This window comes from Lates calcarifer, linkage group LG10 (genome assembly GCF_001640805.2).
Source record: "Lates calcarifer isolate ASB-BC8 linkage group LG10, TLL_Latcal_v3, whole genome shotgun sequence".
In the NCBI taxonomy this organism is placed as follows: domain Eukaryota; kingdom Metazoa; phylum Chordata; class Actinopteri; family Centropomidae; genus Lates; species Lates calcarifer.
Genome location: NC_066842.1, coordinates 11362348 through 11377660, shown reverse-complemented (window position 1 = coordinate 11377660; position 15313 = coordinate 11362348). Strand labels below are relative to the sequence as shown.

Genomic DNA, 15313 nt, shown 5'->3' with positions numbered 1-15313 from the left:
TTCCCCACAATGCCACACTGCTGCAATTACTCTAGAGCCTGGTAGTGGGCCAAGACAATGAGAGGACAGCTTGTGGTGTTGAGAGGGAGAGCAGTTCAACTCCCATCTTTCTTCTGTGTACTGTGGGCCTGCAGTAGACCTCTCTACACAGTCAGTTTGTTTCTCAGACCTCTACATGGAGGCCTGCTGTGTCCAAAATGAATGTAATTCCATCTGGTATTTAGATCAGTTGGTTTCAAAATGCCATAACCCAGTAAAAGCTTGCCTTATATTGCAATGTGTTTTTTACAAAATGAACAAACATTTTTGTTGGAGACAGAAATATGATGCATGAATGTTCTTTGTTTGCCTGTGTGGGAGGGAGTGTGTGTGTATATGACTGTGTCAGTATATATTAACTGAGTGTCTCCTGGATTTCCATCTCTCACTGTTCTTCCTGCTCACCATGCTAACTGATAGTTTTCACTCTCACTTGGCAATTAACTGGTGCAGTCCTCCTCTGTGAAAAGAGACAGAAAAGAAAAGAGGTGAGATTAGCCTGGCTGGGAGGGGGAGTGAGGGATGTGGGAAGGGAACTCACTGCTGCCAGAGTGTCTGCCTCCCCAGGCCTTGTCCACTGCCGCCAAGGGCCGCCTGCCCTCCCGCCGCTGTTATCAGCTGGCTCAGCAGCGGCAAAGAAACGGCTAAACAAGGCACTGTTTATCTGTGCAGACTGTATTCACTGCACATCCCAGCCGCTGGGTTGCGGCACCACTCAAATCTGCCCGGCTCTGCAAAGAAAGGGTCGGCAGACCTGCTCTCAACAACAGTCTGCATAGAGGTGCCAGGGGTACAGATCAATAGGCGACAGTGTCCCAGCTCTGTCCGACACTGCAGACCTAACAACCTCACCTCTCCATGCCAACTTCTCCAAAAACCCTCTATTATCTACCTTTAGAATGGTGCATGCATGTATCCCTGAATTTTGAGGCACTTTCATCTGGATGTACATTGTGTAAGATTGAGCTTGGTATTCTCTCAGTCAAAATTAATGTGTCTGATTCATTACTACTGACTCACTTACCAAAATGCTGAATTGACATGGCCTTCAGACCACTGGCTACCACTGGCTACCAGTTTCATTTTAGGATTTGCTGTAGAATTGATAAGTTAGATTCATAATTAATTTTAACTATTTTTTCTTCAGATACCTAAGAAGTACCTCTGGCATAAATATTATTTGCTAATCTGTAACATAGACTGTTGATGGAAATGTCCACCAGCAACAGAGGCCTTGTCTTGTCGCTGACCCAGCACCCACTGTGGTCAGCAGGGAAACAAAGAGACATGGCAGTGTGTAAAGTTAGGTATAGTCTGTAGCCATGCTGAATTCTATTCAGTTCTATTCCTTATTTTCAATAACCACAGAGCTCAGAGTCTAGGGCCTGCCTGGAGGGCTGCTCAGATATGCAGGATCTGTAAGCACTCTCTCACTCTTCTCGCACGCACATGCATGCGCACACACAAAACCATCCCTCTCTTATCTGTGGGCTGAGGAGCCCTGACTCCAGCCTGTGCAGACAGTGCTATCTAACTGGGCCATGTCTCTGTATACACAAGGAAATCACCTACTCCTCATGAAGAAATGAAATCTGCTTCAGACATCCTGGCCCTGAGCTGGGAAAAAAAGAAAACAAAAAAAAAAACATTTTTTGAAAGGCTAATTCAGCTTGAGACTAGTCACACACAAGGCCTTGTTGAAAAAAGAACATAACAACAGTTTTGGCTTTAAGTATTAGAACAAATCCCTCTTATTCCTTTGAGCATGTTAAGGACAATGTCTTTGTTGTGGTTTATGCCGCCTTGGCCTCTGTCCCAGGCCATTTATCTATGAAGCATGACACAAGCAGTTGCATTTCATTCAGACTTTTCGCTGGATGAGCTGGCTTGGCCTTTTTCTGTTCTTGTTCATGGCAAGAATCTGCATGCTGAGTAAAATGTCATTTCAGTTTCAGCACCAAGGCTGTAGCGCTGTTTAGAGACTGACACGGGCAGACTGACAGATAGGCAGGGCAGAGCAGACAGCACAGTGCTGGAGGCAAGAACTCAGGGGTCAGAGGTCACAGTGAAGTGAGGAAGGCTGACCTCTCAACAGGACAAACTGTTCAGTGGTGTTGACTTAACATTGCCCAGGCTCTGGTGTGGTTCTCACCCTCCATTTTAGCTGACCTGTCCCAAGTCCTCACCACAGGAGAGATCAGCAAGATTCCTCGTAATAGCCCCCGATGCAAGACCCAACACAGTGGGAGTTCTTTGACACTGATACTCCCAGGATCCTCAGTGGCAGAATATGCTGACTTATCAACACCACTTGATGAAACACACGTTTGGGATTCCTGGAGAGTGTTTGGTGTTTCCATGCCAGTCAGACTCATCACGACAGGAGGTGTCACAGCTCTCACAGTTCCAGCATAGCTATGAATTAAACACTCTCTGCAGTATTTAAAGCTTGTGGCCCTAATGAAGGAAGGAGACATCCTGTCCAGATCTGTTTTACAGTCATGAATGCTATAAAAACTCTAACTTGAATATTTATCAGAAGAGATAGTACTGGTAGAGATTAGGCTTGTTTAGGATTTGTAAAGTACATGTGTAGAAAAAGCACAACATCATATATTTTTGTTAAACACTTAAACAACCTCCATCAGTAAACATAAGGCAGGATGAGAGCGAGCCACTTGTTTCATTTTTGGGAACCATGGGGAAGTTAGTTAGTTTGTGTTTACAAAGCAGACAAAACAGTCTGAGAGCCTTGCTCCATGAATAATTGATAATTATTCAAAAGATGACTCACATTAGTGGTTTCTATGGTAATGAATCATTTTGTCGTTGTGGAGCTATGCAGAGTATTAGGCCCGGGTCTGTCTCCCTGCCTCTGGCTAGACAGAAATTACAGAGGCTCTACACAGAGAGGCTCACACAGGCTTCAACCAGACTCCAGTGCTGAGGACAGGATGTATTGGGCCAAAGTTTCAAGGATGGTGACAGGATGGCTGCACTGTCTAACAGTTAGACAAGTTGCCCTAGATTACAGTCTGTAGCCTGAACTAGCATCTATGACAGGGACAAAACACTATTGGGAATTATGCTGGGCTACTTCACCTGCTTTCAAAACATGTTGAACGGTGCAGTAATTAACCTAAATATATAATCTGTACAGGGTTAGGGACAGTTATTGTTTAAAAATGACTATTTATAACAATATCTCATCATGAGCAGCAGAAGCACACCTCTACAGGGTTAATGCATGTCGCCTGATGTGAATTAACATAAACTTGCAGCAAAACCACCTCAAACACTGGCCTGGCTGTGAGCACCAGTGGATCGGATGTCACTGCTGGTGTGCATAGTCACTGGGGAGGAAAAAACACAGTAGACATTAATACTAATTACCTAGTTACCTGCAGAGGCAGCACCATGCAAACCACAGCTTCCTCCCAACCCAGACACAGAAACCACACCCCCACTGCCACAATGTATTCACAGACTATTTCATCTTAAAACCTCAAATAACTTCATCAGTATGGGTTAGACCTCTTACTTTTGATTAGGCACACTGTATGCTAGTGTTAGCACTGCACCAGAGCCAAATGGATATTTTCTTTGTTCCTGTGTTATCATCATAGCATGAAAATTATCCAATTATTAGGCTAAGTGCTTCTATTTCCTAATTTGAAGGACTAAGGTCTGTTTTCAATGGCCCAAGCCCAGCATTGCCATCAAAGATACATTATCCAGTCCAGTAGGTATACATGATTAATATACATTAACAGAAGTTTCAGTAGAAGTAGCAATTTTTTAGTGTCTTACATCTACACTTTGTCAATCTTCTCATTTTTCTGCAAATCTAATCTTTTTGTGTCTCTATCCTTTTTGACTTCCCAGAAATTTAACATTGTCAGTGCTCTTAATCATTTCTGTCTGAATGTGGCCTGAGTGACACAGCGGGTGTCTCTGTATCTAGCTGGAGAGAGGAGGAGGGCTTATTTTTACCACTGGTTTGGGAAACACTGGGCTGCAATCACTGGGAGAAAAGATGGTTCTAATTACAGATCTCTCCCTTCTCTTTCTCTCTGTGTTTCAGCTGTTGCGTTTGAGTTTAAACACAAAACATAACAGTTTTAAAGGGCTCTCTATTGCTTCACACTAGATCTTGGAGAATTGGACTCACAAAAAGGAGCAGAGAGGATAGTCGGTTGCATGCAGCAGCTCAGCTTCAAGCTGCTCATGAAACAACATCTGCAGCGGCACACCAAGCCAATGATAATGTTGTGTTTAAGCGATAATGGCTGTTTTCACAAGTGTCAATTTGAGATTATGATGTACTGCTTGTAACTATGATGAACGAGCATATGTTATGGAAAATCAGTTGCTGTTATTTCATACGGGGGTCAGCATTTTGTAGACCACCAAACATGATGAAGTACCTCCAGAGGCATATACCCACGTATGTCTGGCAGCTGTCATTGTATGGTAAAAAAGTTATGTTACCAAACTAAACCCACAGACAAAGATGGTGGATTAGAGGCTTCCAGGTCCTACAAGGGCCAGTTTAAAAGCCGCCCTTCATGGAGGATGATTGGAAAAATGCGTGTAAAGAGAGAAATCAGAGAGGCAGTAGTGAAGGAGGAATAAGAGAAGGGGAAAGAGAGGTAAAAAGGACCGAGGTGGAAGGATTGCACTAGAGAGGGAAGAGAGAGGGAATGCAGGATTAGAGGCTAAGAGCACTGTGGAGAAAGGGATCAGAGGCGGGGAGAGTGAAAAGAGAGAAAGAGACATAGCAGAAGGGGAAGGCGTCTGCACCCGCCAGCAGGCCATGGCTGTCAGTGGCAGGGCCTCTCTCCCAGCACCAGGGGCTCCAGGGCTGTGGCCACATAATGAAGGCTTGTTTGAGTTCACATTCAAACATCACAGAGAGCGCTTGGAAAAACAGTGCCCCACGGGCTACTTTTATTAACCCGGCTAGGATTCCCAGCCTTCAACCCTGTGCCAAACGGCTTCCTCACTTCTCATCCACACACACACGCTGTCTGTCTGGTAAAAACTTGGTCATGTTGAGCCTGGAACCTATAGCAGTTTGGTTGTACCTCTCTGATGGTGTTGGAGGCTCTCCTCTTTCTCCCGGCTGTGAGAAAGTAGCAAAGCTCTTTTCACAAGCGAAGTTAATTGAGAATGAGACTGTTGCACAAGATAGGGTTTAGTGCTATTGCACTTTTGGCTGTTTCTGTCTCATGCAGAAGCTCCTCTGACTGCTCTGCTGTTTGTCTTTTCTCTCTCTCTACCTCTCTGTCATAACACACACAGCCCTGCTGAATGATGGCCCTGTTGAGATTCACTGGGGAGGATATTTGACTCAGGATTTTCCGATAATAGGATTTGAAGCATGCTTGCAACAGATGGTGGTTTTGTGGTGAAGGAAAGGAGTGTGTGATCCTGCTTCTGTATGTAAATACAGCAGCCGTTTGTGACAGCAGTGTTAAGTATTTCTGTTGGTGCTACCAAGATGATTCTGGTTCTTCTTTTACACCTGGAGCAACAGACCACGTAGAAACTGACTTGCTTAAATTAAGAGTTTTGGGAGCGGTAGTGGTCAGTTCACTTCTGTCACAAATCATTGGGGTTGTATTAGAGAAACATGGCTTTGTTTCAGCTTTGACTTGTAGAATTAATTTTGAGAAATGCCTCTCTCAGCTGGACACAGTAGGGAACATAATAAAAGAAATAGGAAGGCCTTTGTTGTTAATTAGTTACCTCAGAGTTGAGCTGTAATGACATTTAACCAAAGAAGCTGGTCGAAGTACAACATGGGATCCAAGTCCCCTCATTTTTTCCCAGGGTTGCCTGTTTGAGGGGGGCTGTCAGTCCTTTGGACTTGCACAAATCCCCTTAAAACCCCTGGAGTCACTGAGGGTGTATCAGGCCCCTGGATCTGCTGTGTGCAAGGCTGGGTGACGGGCTGTGGTCCAGCGCCAGCCAGGGGGAGAGGACAGCTACTGTGAGGGCGCCCGGAGAGCTGGGAGTCATTCAGCCACAGAAACCCTGTGTTTGTGTATGGAGCGCAGTGCTCTTATCTCCCGCCTGTACTGACGCCACACTCTTCCTGTTTCAAATCTTTACTGCTGATTTTCTCTTCACTCTTGCCTCAGCCCCAGCCAGCCCTGTTGTTTTTTGGTGTTCTTGTTTTTTTCAATGGAGATTAGATAGCTGCTGTGGCGACACAAGAGACAGAGGCTTTGCTGGTTTAAATTCACGTAAAAGTGATAAGCAACAAAATATTAGCCCATCTTAGGGCTTTTAAACAAATTTTAAATTATAATTAATCCCTTTGTTTGGATCACATTTTGAAATGACATGAAAACTTTTATTCTGTTTTAGAAAGCATTCACTCTGCTTATCTGTTTTAATAATGAGACTCTGAAAAAGAAAAGTCTATTTCAAAACAAACCACAACATCGCAGTTTGCTGTGTTTTTTCGTGCTGCAAGATGTTATTAGTGAATTGAAGTCATGAGATGATACTGAATATCCGAAGTGCTTATTACAGTTAAGCAAGACCTAAAAATTTACTAAACATGCATAGAAACCACAATAAAATTCACTAAAAGTTATAATTGAAATAATTAATATTGAATTGAAAGAACATTCCATTTTTATTAACCTGGATCTTGTTTTCATTGTTTAAGTTATCATTCCTGTTGTTGTACACACGAGATTAACTGCTGAGCTATGGGGCTGATGGGGTCTCCATTTGACACAGCTTGTTAACAGTTGACAGTGCATCACAGAAATGAGGGATCAGACGCTTTTTATACAAGTCCAGTTTGACACAGTAATCTTTGGAAGTGAAAATGTAGGTGAATGAACCTGAAATGTTCATGTGTTCATTATGTTTTATTTTTAAGTGCTGTAGTTAGTTACACTTAATAAATAACTGTACTGAAAAAGTATGCTGAGAAAATCTGCATAATTAATTGCTTATTTTGCTGCTTAGTAAAAGCAATAGAGAAGACAGGATACATAGAACCCAACAGATGAGGAGACCCTGATTACACACACATGCACAAACACACACACACACACACACACACACACACACATACACATACACACACTGGACATTCTATATCACAGACCATTTTTGCCCGGACGACTTCACATTACAGAGGGGAAATCTCAGCTGGGGTGAAACATTAGGTTCTGTGCATACCCTGTAGTGCTGTGCAAGTTTCATCACCACCAGTAACCTACAATTGACTTTAGGACTGGTAAAATGGTGAAGAGTCTCTGAACTTATTGATTTTACATAAACTGAAAGGTGTGTATAAAAAGCTCAGCAGCCAGTGTCTGCTGTTTCAGCAAAGTACATTTGTTTTCCATCAGTTGTTTTAACACCAACATTACATCCTCTGAGAATGGATCTGGAAAATACACAACTTCTGATTAATTACGGCCTCATATCCCTTTGAGTTACTAAATACCTATCAGTGACTGTGTCTCACTCGTGATCCAGGTTAACATGTTGGCCAAATGAAATTAATATTGATATAATATTGATTGTAAATTTCCCCATTGTGGGACTAATAAAGGATTATCTTATCTTATCTTATTCAAGGTGGTATAAGATGCAAGGGAAAAAAGTTCTCGAGAGAGGTTCATAGATTTATGCCACAAAAAATCATGTTTTTGCAGTTTTTGTGTTTTGATTCCTCTGTCCATGTCTAATATTGAATGATATTATGCTTGATGTGATTCCAAAAAGTAATCATACATTATATGCATTAAGAAAGGTGTCAACAGAATGTTTTTCAGTTTATAGTACATCAAAACAGATTACATTACATAATTTGCGTACAAAACAAGTCTCGTAACCGTGGGGAGGCGTCTATCTTTCTTCTCCTTGCTTTACAAAATCAAAAACAGCCATCTAAAATACATAAACACTGAAAGAGCTCCCTAACAGTCCCCTGCTTGGTATTTGCAAGCGTCACTACCAGTCTTCCTCTCCCCTGTCTGGCCTGCCCGGCTGCCTGGATGGCCGATTTTGATGGCGCCAAGCGCTCTGCAACTCTGCCGTAATCAGGAACAGCGAGGGGCAGTCTCTATCACAGAGAGTTTTTTTCCCTTTCCTTTGTTTTCCACAGATTTCCTTCCTCGTTTTCTTAGATATTCTCTCCCCACTGATGTAAGTCCAAACAGAGGCCTATTTAGAAAGTAAACAGATGAATGAGGGGAGGTTCTGGGCCTGGCGTCCATGGAGTCAGGCGCAGAGCGGAGACGTCTCGCTCCACCCGCCCTGTGCTGACACAGCCTGTAAATATACAGCATGACAAATGGCATGGCTCTGCAGCAGTCCCCCAACCAATCTCTGGCAAGCAGGCCTGATGCCGGAGAGGCTAGCCGACAGGCCGTGTCTGATTCACTGTCACAAGAGACACATTGTTTATAGGACAGAGAGACACTGTAACACAAACACTAATACCCCTCGAGTGGGTGACACACTGGGAAAACCCTTGGTTTGTGGCTCCAGAGTTGGCCTCAAGGAGAGCATTGCAATGAGAAGTTTGTTGCAGCTACTCATTGAAAAATGTGAGTTGTACTGTGATCCCACTTGTATATCCTGCTGATCAATCAGTTTCCTGTACCCAAATCTTTTCCCAGCTCTCTTAAGATCTCTCCAGAAGCCCTGCTCTAGTTACATCAGACACAGCTTGACTGTTCATGTTTCTTTTCCACCAAACGTGTGTGTTGCACTATGATTGCAATCATATATTTTCACCATAGCAAATGTATTTTCATGCTCCTCTCAAAAGGACGTCCTCTCTGGGAAGGTTCGTCTCATGAGAACTCACAGTATCAGTATTTCTCTATGTGTGTTTGTCTCACATTTGGCTATAACACCGAATATCATGCTTATTCTGGTTGTGCGTTAACTCTGAATAACTAAGTAAAAGGCCGTACATGGGGAAAGTTGATGGATCTGAACTGTTTCAGAGGCAAGGTTTAGAGAAAGGAATGTCTTTGAGGAGGAGGGGGTGAGGGGAAGGTGAGAGTGTGGAGGCCCCTGGGGGAAAAGCTCAGTTTGACCTCTAAGGATAGACCTGAAAACTGAAATGGCCACACTCTTTTCCGGCTATGCTCTCTACCAGGATTTCCTTCCCTTCTCCACGCCGACATCTACTGAAGCACCAGGGACGTGGGCCACACTGGGCTACCTATTGTGAGCGCTGAGCAGGCTTACTAGTTGAGGTCACACAGGGAGACTGTGAGCGCCAGACTGGCAGGCGATCCACAGTTTCCTCCAAGATAGGAGATCAAGTAAATCAGAGTTAGGAGTCTTTACCCTTTAAGAGTCCTAATGACCACTACTCCTTTCCCTGCCGCACACAGCTATGTCTGAGATGTGGAGCATTATGAAGATGGTATTTTGTGCTATCATCCGTTTTTCATCGACTGGCTCTCCTTTCAGCAAACATGATATCATCCTGGTATCATGGCTAACTTAATGCAGCCAGTATTAGTGTTGTGTTATGTAGCATTAGCATATAGACTGGAGCACCATTAGTCATGCTCTGGACTTATGGACCACATGGATACTGTGTTACCTCTTAAGAGAATTCATTTTTCACAGGCTGCCGAGGGCTATAAAGACAAGAGACAAACCAATTGATTTTAATTCGTTGGCAGCGTCAGGGGAGCCTGTTGGAATGGACACATAGAGATTCATCTCCCAAAGCACCACTAATGACAAGATTCCAATGACAACTAGCTGATTGGGACGGAGCTGCTGCTGCTTGGACAAGAAAAAAATGCCTGATTCTGACCACAGTGTGTAGCATCATAAATCTCTATGGATATAAAAATGTACAAAAAATGCCAGAGACACAAAGCCTTCTTGATGGTGACACATTTACTATCTGGTGTTTGCAGACTGCAGTCATGTCTATACAGATTTGCTTCAATCACCAGCTCAAATTTACCTCTGATAGGTCTGAAGCTTTCAGACCAGGACGCAAGGGATTTTGGTCGTACATGCTTTATTTTTCTTTCTCTCTCTCCTCAGTCTTAAAAATCAGTTGTCACATTGAATTAGTATTATAATCAATCTTTGTATTGTGTGGTGCTTTTCCTCTTTACAGGCTAGCACATAACAACAAGGAGTTTAAGAGTCAGTGAGCATCACACATTTTGCAACTTAATTTCCATCCTGGTTGTGTACACTCTTTCAAGGATAAGTAATCACCTGTGATCAAACATGCTAGGGTTCAGTTCTCAGTCACTGAACCCATTAAATCCAATATTCCGGTGGTGTGTCATTAGCATGCAGCCTATATTCATTACAATAATGTGAACTGCTACAAAAGATGTGATGAAATCAATTTAATCTGACAATTTTCAAAAGAGTTTTAATCTTGTTTAACACTGTATCTGTGAAGATATCACATTTAGCAACTGTCTAATATCTATCTCTAATATCCTTTGTTGTGTGCATTGCACCAGACAAGAAGGTTTGAGAGTTAGAGTTTGAGTATAAAACTTTTCTCTCTCAGCAGAGGGCTTCATTTAGAAGAATGAATTCCATATGTTTTGTTACAGCGTTTGCTATGTTTTTTGGAATCAGTTCACAGTATAATCTTGGTGGATCTGCTGAGTTAGTCATTTGCCATGGCACATTAAATTTCACTTATCTGTAATGTGTAACTGAGCTACAGGTACGTCAGGAATTTTCGAACCTGCTGTTGGCCTTCTCAACAATGTGTTCCTTCTCAAGCTTACAGGACTCACAGGGATCATTCGCTCACTTCCTCTCACTCTCCCTCGCTCTGAGGCTTATGCAGGTCCAGCTAGGATACACTGGAGCTGCCTTGTTTTCAGTCCATGATTCAATGCCTCCTGTTCTCTCTTATTGATTTACTTCATGGGCCTGGTAGTGGAAGTGTAGCATCGGGGACTGTAATTAGCCTTCCTGTGTAGGCCTCAACAAGTGGCTCTTACAAGTGACTCTTCAGGGAAGACCTGAGCTAAGGTAGTGCTTGGGCAGAGGAGACAGTGTGCCCTCTGTGCACAATTAAATCATCATTGGGAAAAGACAGGGTCACAGAGCTGACCCTGCTGCAACAGCAGGGCTTAAATCACACTATTCTTGGGTGAAGAGAGACAGTACAGGCTACATAATGAAAACAGCATGTTCCTTTTGGACATGGCTGGTGTCCCAGCTTTGCATTGTCTGCTTAAACAAGCTCACCGAAATATTTGAGCTCCATGTGGAAAATCGAGCGTATATATGGAACTGTCTGAAGATGTTTGTCCCATAAGACTGCAGTGGTTCTTTGTATCTTAGGTCACCAGTCAAGTCTGGGAGCTACATGTTGTGCTTGTCCTTTGACCACAGGCGGAGAGACAGAGCAGGCCATACAATGTTAGTGATAGTGAATTGGCCATAATCATTATCAGCTCTGTGGTAGTGAGTGGCTCCCACTCTGTACAGGCGGCTCCCTGTCTGACCTGTCTGTGGTGTGGCAAGGCCCTGCTCAGTGGGAGAACTAAATACTGAGGGTTGGGGTCACTCAGTGTCTGCCGCCTCTCTTGAATATCTGCATGCCATTAACAGCAATGGCTCTGATGAAATGTTCTTCCTGAACTGGCCTTGTCTGAGCTCCTTTGCTTCGGCTGGAGGTGCCTGTGGCCCCTGGTCTTGAGGCACTTGTCTATTTTGGGAGGTCATTTGGAGCCGGACACTCTGTCTCCCCAACGCAGCCTGTCTCCTGATACTGCTATCAACTGCCGGCTTTTAACAGGGAGCCATGGCAATTTACTAGAGTGACGCCAAGCAAGGCAGTTATCAGGACCCCAACACCAGATTAGCTGGTTGGTCTTCTAATGAGCATCCTTGAACAGGGAAATGGTCGGGGGGACTCACAGAGCACAATAATAACACTATTATCCATGGTCCTGACAGAACAGGAAATACTCCTCAAAATGCACCGTCCAAGAGAAAATCCTAATCATTTCTGAAGTTTAACAATGTGCAGTGGCCTTAGCAACTCAAAAAAGTCAAGCAAAATAACTTTTCATTGCTGTCTGTGTGGCAGAACTGTCACATTTTATGGAGCATTTTTTCCTTTATTCAAAGGTGGATAGTAAAGAAGTGGCAGGAAATGAGGGGAGAGAGAGGAGGAATGACACACAGCAAATGTCCCTGGCTGGGAAATGAACTGGAGACATTGTGATCAAAGTCTGTGGTGCACACCTTAACCACACAAAGTCCAGTGAACCATTACACTTGATTAAATGTTATATCATATGGGATCGTTTTTGCAACTGAATACAAGACATGTTTCTATTTTTAGGTTTACACAATCCAGCTGCTACATCTTAATAGTTCAGCCAATAAAGGGGTAATGTTATTTCCTACTTATGTGGAGTCAAGTAAAGTCATGGATATTTTTTTTCTTTGGCTCTGTGCATAGTCACAGGGTATGTGGTGGAGATAGATAACTGGTCTGCCTACATCCATGAAGTCACTATTATTTCACTCACTGTATTTACAAAATATATTGAACATCCAGCCCACTTCCTTTTTACATGTTGGGTTTAAACAATTGATCAATTAATTCATCAGTCGTTCCAAAGATTGACAAACAACTAATTGTTTAAGTCATTTATCAGACTTAAGTGAACAGCATTCTTTGCTTGCATCTTCTCAAATGTGAGGATTTGTTGCTGCTTTTCTCTGTTTTATATAACTATAAATTGAATCTCTTTGGTTTTTGAACTGTAGGCCAAACTAAATAACAATTCAAAGTTTGGGCTTTGAGAACTTATTTGAATTTGTCACTATATGATATGATATTTTGTTAAACAAAATGAATAATCACTCAATTGTAAAGGATTTGATGATAATGAAAGCCACAGAGGATAAATACAAATATATGGTTAACTGTTAATGCTAGGTTAAAGGTTTGTTAACCTTCTGCATTGGATAAGGTTTCTTACTTTTGATAGGAGCTACTACTTGATCTGATAGAAAACCGTTAGAGGAGCAAAGCCAGACCAACAACAATGTTCAGTCTAACTTTCAAACTGCACACAGATGAAAGGCACCCATGAGTTTGTCAGACTCTGGGTAAGTAGTAAAAATAGTAAAACTCTACCACAACTGAACCTAGCTGAAACTCCAGCAGATGTTTTACATGTGCACAACCAACTATGACTAGAACACAGCGACTGATGTCTTCTGTGTGCCACTCAGATCTGGAGTGAATGACTCTACTCTCTGCCGTTAAAGTGTGGCGACTGAGTTTTAAACTGGACTCTGTGGCTTGCCCAGCCCTGCTCTCTGTAAATGAAGTAAAAAAATCATAAAATGGGTCTGTGCAGGGATGATGTCATACTTGGCATAGTGTGTCACTGTGGATTTTAGGAGGGTTAGATTTACTAGCATTTGGGAAACATTAAAAAGTACAGTGGTTCACACTAAGTGCCTGTGCTCTCTGTAGTGTTTCCCCAGCCCCCTCCTGACTTCACGCAATGTACTGCCACTGTTGGTATGGAGCAGTAAAAACAGATATATAAGAGAACCTCACAGGATATAAACCTAAACCATTGAACGGTGCTTTCAAGCATGATTGAAGTTTGTTGTTCTCAAAACACCATGTTCCCTTTTGTCAATCTTAAACGTGGAATAATGATTTAAGACCAATGTGGATGGAGAGAACATAAACTTTGCAGAGCATTTGCATGTGAGTGTTATGCCAATGTGGGTGTACGATATCTTTCTGAGGTGTGAAAATCTGCCTACTGCCAGTTGGTTTTGGCTCGAGCACTGCTCCTCTGGAACAGTGTTTTCATTTTTGCATAGCGTGTATGGAAGGCCACAGGCAGTCAACATGAAATTTATGAATGCATTAGGCACATTTAGACACTTCAAATGAACAGAATACAAATATGCAGCCAGTTATAATTCTGTGGTAGTTATAATTCCTTAATTGCAGCCAGCTCGTATGTACAGTAGGAAAATTACAGCAGCATATTAAAAATACATAACATCAGCAATGGTTAATACATTTCAGTGATTGTGTTGTTAAATGTGGGCTTGATGGAGGCAGATTGCAACAGGAAAGTCCCCTGTGGATAGTTTGGGCCCTTGGGGCAAGATGGCGCCCACACAAGAGAACCTGTGGCACCACTTGGATATGGCAGTCAGTGATTATGTCTCATATTGACATAAAAGCATCCAACCACATGGTGATGTTTAAAAACAATAATAAGAAGGGTGGGGGTTGTATTGGGCTGAGACAGGGCGTGGCTCCCACCACAGGGCTTGTTACCTTTGCTCTTAGACACGCCTCTAATTTGCTGCCAAGAGAAATGTAATAGTGATTAAGATGAAATCAAACAGACAGAGACAGTTCAGACAATTAAGTTAAATGTGTTGTGTCGGAGGACAAAGATATGCATAATATATTTTACACCACATCTGATCCATGATTAGACGACAATTGTCAGGATCCCTCTAGATGGCATGTAATCTACATCGTCATGCAACTGCCATTGTTATTATTTTTATTTCTTGCAGTGCATGTGTGTGTGTGTGTGTGTGTGTGTCTGAGTGTGTGGACTGCAGACTCTGGACAGGGTTGTGTGCCGATCATGTTATGCTCATGTGGCTGGTTGTGACTCCATCCCCAGACTTTAATCTAAGTTTGTGTTTGTAGTCTTTGAGGTGTGGATTAGCGGGAGTGTTGAGTCAGGCCCAGACGAGGGCCCAGGAGGTCAGCCCGGAGAGAGGCCCACGTAAGCAGGCTCCAGTGCTGCTGAATGGGCCAATAATGGGCTGGATCAGAAGGAATGTGTTCATGGAGCCTTGCTACTGACAGCCGGCCCCTGGGGACATGAATTACTCTGACTGATACAAAAAGAAGATGACAAAAACACTGCCTCAGGCACTGTCTCCCTGGACTCCTTGTCTCCAACACAGCTAAATGAATCAAATTGCCTCCAATTAAAGATTTAACTATACTTCTTTCCCCTTGGCTGTTCCATTTTCTCTCTGTGCAGTTTCATGATACAAAACCACTTTTCACCGCATCACAGTAGTAAAAAAAAAAAAAAACAATGGGTGAGCTTTGTAATGTTTACACAAGTGTTATTGGTGCATGTGTTTTGTACCTGATTTTTGTGCAAAGAAATGGTTATATAACTTGGATAATTGTATGCGTTATAGAGAATAGAATTCTTTTGTGTGCAGCTTTGATCTGCAACAAACGTGTAATACA

At 42.8% G+C, this 15313-nt stretch overlaps 1 long non-coding RNA gene across 1 annotated transcript in view; it reads left to right on the top strand.

Annotated features, from left to right (window-relative positions):
- LOC108886475 (uncharacterized) overlaps window positions 1–15049 on the top strand; it is a 41038-nt gene extending 25989 nt beyond the window's left edge. Inside the window, exon 4 of the long non-coding RNA XR_001961455.2 lies at window positions 14753–15049. This is a non-coding gene — a long non-coding RNA (uncharacterized LOC108886475). The remainder of the gene's footprint in view (window positions 1–14752) is intronic.
- Window positions 15050–15313: the final 264 nt, after the last annotated feature.